Source organism: Schistocerca piceifrons, chromosome X, assembly GCF_021461385.2.
Source record: "Schistocerca piceifrons isolate TAMUIC-IGC-003096 chromosome X, iqSchPice1.1, whole genome shotgun sequence".
NCBI lineage: Eukaryota > Metazoa > Arthropoda > Insecta > Orthoptera > Acrididae > Schistocerca > Schistocerca piceifrons.
In genome coordinates this window covers 789815899-789823471 of record NC_060149.1, presented here as the reverse complement: position 1 = coordinate 789823471, position 7573 = coordinate 789815899, and the positions used below count along the sequence as shown (strand labels likewise).

The window sequence follows — 7573 nt, the reverse complement described above, 5'->3', positions numbered from 1 at the left end:
CCTGAAAGACAGGATATTGCGGAGACATGGCTTAGCCACAGCCTGGGGGATGTTTCCAGAATGAGATTTTCACTCTGCAGCGGAGTGTGCGCTGATATGAAACTTCCTGGCAGATTAAAACTGTGCGCCCGACCGAGACTCGAACTCGGGACCTTTGCCTTCTGTAAAGTTTGGAAGGTAGGAGACGAGGTACTGGCAGAAGTACAGCTGTGAGTACCAGCCGTGAGTCGTGCTTCGGTAGCTCAGTTGGTAGAGCACTTGCCCGCGAAAGGCAAAGGTCCCGAGTTCGAGTCTCGGTCGGGCACGCAGTTTTAATCTGCCAGGAAGTTTCATATCAGCGCACACTCCACTACAGAGTGAAAATCTCATTCTAGGAAGTTTGCTTATTGTCTTACCTCTTTTCTAAATCGCACTGCATGCTGGAATGTGAACCCCTCTACATTCCAGTACTCAATACACTGCTCATAGGTTTGATGAAGTCATTTCCATTATAATGCCGTTAGGTTTACTGCATTTAATATACAATTAAGTCCTAAGTTTCCGAACGCTTTACTGCGGCGTCATATAAGTGAGTAAACTTGGGTGACAGGTTGCTCACTTTAACGCAAGTAAGAACTCTTAATGAATATGTGCCCGATTACATGCAGAAATGTATCCTAAATAGAATCTGTTCTCTTTACGATTGGGTCGAATGAAGAGTCTTGTGTTTTGGTTAACGTTAAAATCAAATGAAATGTTGACCCAAGTACTTGTGTCATGCATTAACGAGATGATAGTCTCATCTACCAGCTGAATTTAATATACTGAATGACACCTGTGTAGCTATTTTTATGTGCTCAAACTGGGCCGTACCGTAGTGTAATGACGCGTGTCTTTGGTGAGCTTACAAGCTTTGCTTGCAGCTACATGATTTGAACGTTCGTTCGACTTGATAATAATGGGGCTAGGCAACGCAGCTGTATGGAAGTTTTCCAAGACGAACAACAACGGAATCTTGAAACTTCGTTACCATTTAAGGACGACTTGTAGAGATAGGATACTCGACACTGAGGAAGAGCGTAATCCATGTCTATCAATCGTAGAACTGTCTTCTGCAGCGTGTCGCCAATGAGCAGCCAGCACTACAAAACAACTGTCTGCTGCTTAAAATACTGCACGGAGCACAAACAAAACATAATGACCACTGCCCACCGCGACGCTGTGTGTCGTCTGGTGACGTTGCGGTCACGTGACTCGGTAAGCGATGTATACAGGGTGTTCCATTGATAGTGACCGGGCCAAATATCTCACGAAATAAGCGTCAAACGAAAAAACTACAGAGAACGAAACTTGTCTAGCTTGAAGGGGGAAACCAGATGGCGCTATGGTTGGCCCGCTAGATGGCGCTGCCATAGGTCAAACGGATATCAACTGCGTTTTTTAAAATAGGAACCCACATTTTTTATTACATATTCGTGTAGTACGTAAAGAAAAACGAATGTTTTAGTTGGACCACTTTTTTCGCTTTGTCATAGATGACGCTGTAATAGTACAAACGTATAAGTACGTGGTATCACGTAACATTCCGCCAGTGCGGACGGTATTTACTTCGTGATACATTACCCGTGTTAAAATGGACCGTTTACCAATTGCGGAAAAGGTCGATATCGTGTTGATGTATGGTTATTGTGATCAAGATGCCCAACGGGCGTGTGCTATGTATGCTGCTCGGTAGCCTGGACGACAGCATCCAAGTATCCGGACTGTTCGCCGGATGGTTACGTTATTTAAGGAAACAAGAAGTGTTCAGCCACATGTGAAACGTCAACCACGACCTGCAACAAATGATGATGCCCAATTAGGTGTTTTAGCTGCTGTCGCGGCTAATCCGCACATCAGTAGCAGACAAATTGCGCTAGAATTGGGAATCTCAAAAACGTCGGTGTTGAGAATGCTACATCAACATCAGTTTCACCCGTACCATATTTCTATGCATCAGGAATTGCATGGCGACGACTTTGAACGTCGTGTACAGTTCTGCCACTGGGCACAAGAGAAATTACGGGACGATGACAGATTTTTTGCACGCGTTCTATTTAGCGACGAAGCGTCATTCACCAACAGCGATAACGTAAACCGGCATAATATGCACTATTGGGCAACGAAAAATCGACGATGGCTGCGACAAGTGGAACATCAGCGACCTTGGCGGGTTATGTATGGTGCGGCATTATGGGAGGAAGGATAATTGGCCCCCATTTTATCGATGGCAATCTAAATGGTGCAATGTTTGCTGATTTCCTACCTAATGTTCTACCGATGTTACTACAAGGTGTTTCACTCCATGACATAATTACGATGTCTGGCACATAGCTCGCGTGCGGTTAAAGCGGTATTGAATAGCATATTTCACGACAGGTGGATTGGTCATCGAAGCACCATACCATGGCCCGCACGTTCACCGGATCTGACGTCCCCGGATTTCTTTCTGTGGTGAAAGTTGAAAGATATTTGGTATCGCGATTCTCCGACAACGCCTGGCAACATGCGTCAGCGCATTGTCAATGCATGTGCGAACATTACGGAAGGCGAACTACTCGCTGTTGAGAGTAATGTCGCTACACGTATTGTCAAACGCATTGAGGTTGACGGACATAATTTAGAGCATTTATTGCATTAAAGTGGTATTGACAGGTCATCACGCTATAACAGCATGCGTTCTCAGAAATGGTAAGTTCGCAAAGGTACATGTATCACATTGGAACAACCGAAATAAAATGTTCAAACGTACCTACGTTCTGTATATAAATTTAAAAAACCTACCTGTTACCAACTGTTCGTCTAAAATTGTGAGCCATATGTTTGTGACTATTAACAGCGCCATCTATCACAAAGCGAAAAAAGTGGTCCAACTAAAACATTCATATTTCTTTACATACTACACGAATATGTAATAAAAATGGGGGTTCCTATTTAAAAATACGCAGTTGATATCCGTTTGACCTATGGCGGCAGCGCCATGTAGCTGGCCAACCATAGCGCCATCTGGTTTCCCCATTCAAGGTGGACAAGTTTCGTTGTTTGTAGTTTTTTCTTTTGACGCTTATTTCGTGAGATATTTGGCCCGGCCACGATCAATGGACCACCCTGTATATGCGAAGAAGAAACAATTGGGTAGTGCTTCTAGCGACGATATAGACTGCAGGTGGTGAAATCCACTGATATAAGCGTGTTTGACGCGGGGCAAGTTGTTATGAATCGGCGCCTAGGAACGAGCTTCGCGGGAACGGTGAAGACTGTCGGCTGTTCGCGTGACACTGCCGTAGACATTTAAGGAAAGTGGTTTAAGGACGGTGAAAACACAGTCAGGCGACGTCCACACCTCATCGCACTGCGTAGAGGTTACTCTGTAAAGCCGATAGTCCGAACTGATGACAGCGTGCAGGCACAATTTTTTCGGAGCACGTTTTTCCTCGCACGCTGTTGAGCACGAGAATCCGCAGCAGATGATCCCAACGTGTTCCCGTTTCGACCTAACGCCATCGTCAATCACGACTGCAGTGTGGACAGGACCATCGAGATTGGACCGTGGATCAGCGGAAGCGTTAGCGTGCTCCACCGAATCCCGTTTCTTGTTATACCATGTCGATGGTCGTCCCCGGATATGGCGTTATCCAGACGATCGACTACTCAATCACCGTGCCACGGATGTAGGCCGCTGGGGCCAGTTCTATGCTGTGGGGGATTCCACCTAGGCTTCCACGAAACCTATGGTAATAATCGAAGGGACCGTGATATTTGTGGACTACGTGAACGTACTCGATCTCTTCTCCAACGCCGATGGCATCGTCCAGCAAATTAATTGTACGTGTCAGATGACCAGAAACGTGCCACAGTGGTTTGACGATCATGATAGTGAACTGATGTTGATGTTTTGGCCAGCAGATTCTCCTGAGCGGAACGAGATGGAACACATCTGGACCGCTATCGGGTACCATTTCTGTGCCCACAAACCAACGGCCCATAATTTACGGAACTTGTATGATTTGTTTGTAGATATCTGGAGCCACAAACCTTCGAAAACTTTCCGAGGACTCGTAGAATCCATGCCACAGCAGGTGGTCACGAGGTTTTGGCTCATCAGTGCAATTAATTAACCGCCTCTTTACCTATATCGCCTCAAACGCGTTCAGAGTATCCTACCAAGTGATTGCCGACACATCGTAAAATTCAAACTGTCATTCAGCCAGAAAACTGCTGATTTATTATTTATCTCTTTCGTGCTCGTTACAGATGAAGGAACGTTCGAGTAGCACAAACATTCACAACCGACAACTGCTCGCAGACGAGAAACCACTAGGTGCTATCCAAGATAGAAATCAGAAACATTTCCCGTGTTTTTCAGTTACTGTGTTGTAGGATCACACTTTTACGACGTCATATAACAAATTTAGTCAACAGGATCTTATTAGTAAATAGGTAACTTTTCAGGACGACGAACCTCTGAAAATAAAATCACGTCATTTAAACATGAGCTGATTTCAGGTGCAGTGTTGCCGGCCGCGGTGGTCTAGCGGTTCTAGGCGCTCAGTCCGGAGCCGCGCGACTGCTACGGTCGCAGGTTCGAATCCTGCCTCGGGCATGGATGTGTGTGATGTCCTTAGGTTAGTTAGGTTTAAGTAGTTCTAAGTTCTAGGGGACTAATCACCACAGATGTTAAGTCCCATAATGCTCAGAGCCATTTGAACCAGGTGCAATGTTACACCTGTAATAACTTACGTTTACAATGCACAGTCACCAGGCCATCTTCTAATCGATTTCTATCTGTAGTGGCTTTTAAAGTTCTTCGCGTGCAAAAGTGCGAGCGACAGTTAAGAAATAGTTTAGAAGCGCTTCGTGGATGCCTGCGAAACCATTTACAACCAACATGTGATTTTTTTAAGTGTATCACAGTGCATGGTCCGACGTGACCAATGTTGCATTGCAGGTGGAGCGCATTTTGAACGTTACTTGAGATTCAGTATTGCAGCTGAATAGGTATAGAACCGCTTTCGTCACTGTTTTTCACGCCGAATGTAAAACTTGTTTTATTGTTGTTGCAGTCATGTTTGTACACACAGGCGATTAACCAGACAAATTCGACCGTATTCCTGTGTAACCTTTCTTACTTACCTTGATGTGAGGACAGAATATTTGTGTAGGTGTTCCATACTCTCGCTGGATATAATAATGCTCCAAAACAGATGCGTACTTGAAAGGGGGCGTAAAGTATTCTCCGAGTATCCTGTCACGTTACTGTCATTTGTAATTTCGTTATTTTCTCGTACTAATGTTAAAATGTTGCCTAGAAGAAACGTAGTAAATCCTGTAAGTAACATAAATGTCAACACCGACTCAAAGGATGGCCTCGGCGCTTGTTGGTGACGTCACGTCAGCTAGGCACGGCAAACGCCAGGTCTGTTGCAAGGAGAAACGCCAGGGCGTGCTTATCACTATAAATCTCTTATTTTTGGACAAACTGTTTGGTATTGTTTTCGATTCTGCAGTTTTATTTAGATGAAAGATTTTCTTACTACTTAAAGCTACAAATGAAGATCATAGTTCTGTATTACTGAATCCTGTCGAAACAAACGTAGATCAAAATGATAAGATGCTATGCCTCTTGCAAGCTTCGGAAATTTTACATTCAAGAAACTATATTTACTTGATCCATTTTGTTATCGATACTTACCCCAACCCCCTTACAGTGAACTCGTTTCTTTCATTTATTTATTTATTTTCGTTTGACATCGTCACTGGAAATGTGAACTAATTTACATGTGTAAATGTCCAACTGTTGCCAGTTATTAGATTACAGTAATTTTCAACGAAAGGAATTCTAAACAGGAAACAAAATAGCTTCATACATCGAAAATACTGCTGAGCTTAAACTTTTTTAAACATGCACATTAGAAAAGATAAATATTCCCCTCTTGCAACTGAAAGGAGACACTTTATAAGAAAAAAAAATTTTATTTGATAAAACAAGTATCTTTCTTTTGCCTCTTCTTCTCTCCCCCACCCACTCCCCCAACGTGTACAAACGCAAGATATTTCATTAACATTCAGTGCTCCTCACCCCATAGTAAACAAGGTACCTAAAGAAGAGCAACAAGATGTTCACGGGTTCTTGTAAAAGCAACCCAGTACAAACGTAACTTCCTCAGAGTTACAAATAAGGTAAAGAAGCAAGAATTCTGGTGCTGCTGGACCGTGAAGTTGTTTTTGTATGTCAATCCTTAAAACAGGTGGAATTTTAAGTTCAGGAGTAGACTATTTGTTAAGAAGTGTAATGAATTGCACAATTAATTGATTGCAGAAATCTCTCAGAACAATGTGTGTTGGTCAACTACCGCCAATAGTTTCACATTTTCCTGTGTCAGAGAGGGAGAGACCACCATTATGAGTATGCCTGCAACAGACCTGGCGTTCGCCGTGCCTAGCTGACGTGACGTCACAAACAAGCCCCGAGGCCTTCCTTTGAGTCGGTGTTGTAAATGTGCATGGCGGGAGTGAAATAACCTTGAACCAGTGACTTCACAGTAAGCCAATGGACTCACGTCATCTGAAATGCTGTATATATTAATTAAACAGTATTTATGGACACGTGTGGCTCTTAGTTGCAATTGATTTGATACGCACATTTACCAACATTTGACGTATTCGTCAGCTGCGCAGCATTTGTGAAGAGCAGAGGCGTTGTGCCTATACCAACTTGTGTGGAGCTCAGCCTTCCCATGTGCAAGACTTCAGATTTCTCGATGTTACTGGATGAGGAGACGACTAACGGGCATCGCCCCAAGGTCACTTTCATTTTCTTTAGTACCGCTCTTCCACGTGTCTGGACGGTTGCCTGGCATTTCACCAGCTGGCAACGTGTCCTTGATACACAACCTTGAATGCTCACTGAACTTTCTGTTCAGTTCCTACAACTTGTTCTAAGGGCTACGGACGCATATAACTTGGTATTTAACGCCTGAATTCTTCCCGACGATAGTGGTGAAAACGTTTACATTCCGTTTTAAATTCATATATTTCTATTTAATTTAGTAAACCTTAGATCAATGTATTTTTATTTTCATAGGTCGCCAATGATGTTTATGTGTAAGAAATTTCAGCTGTGTTAAATTGACTGTAGAATTTCACTATAGTTGCTTGAAGAAAGTTGTCGAATACGAGCGTTGGTTAATTATTCAGTCGCGTTGCTCCATTTGTGCTTATCTTGCTATCTTGTCTCTTTCAGTAAGTGCCTCGTATACATTGATGGCTTAGTTTTGCTGCTTTTATTGAATCAACACGTTTGTTTACGACTTTATGACCACATATACATACACCCCTTTGATTGGATACTACATTATATTGTGCCTGTTTACCAATTTATTCATTGGCTTGGTTCAAATGGCTCTGAGCACTATGGGACTTAGGCCGTGCGGCTGTAGGCGCTTCAGTCTGGAACCGCGCGACCGCTACGGTCGCAGTTTCGAATCCTGCCTCGGGCATGGATGTGTGTGATGTCCTTAGGTTAGTTAGGTTTGAGTAGTTCTAAGTTCTAGGG

The 7573-nt window shown here is 43.5% G+C and overlaps 1 non-coding gene across 1 annotated transcript; it reads left to right on the top strand.

The window, feature by feature from the left end:
• The first annotated feature begins 231 nt into the window (after positions 1–231).
• Positions 232–308, top strand: Trnas-cga. Its single transcript has one exon. It is a non-coding gene; the product is annotated as a tRNA-Ser (tRNA).
• Positions 309–7573: the final 7265 nt, after the last annotated feature.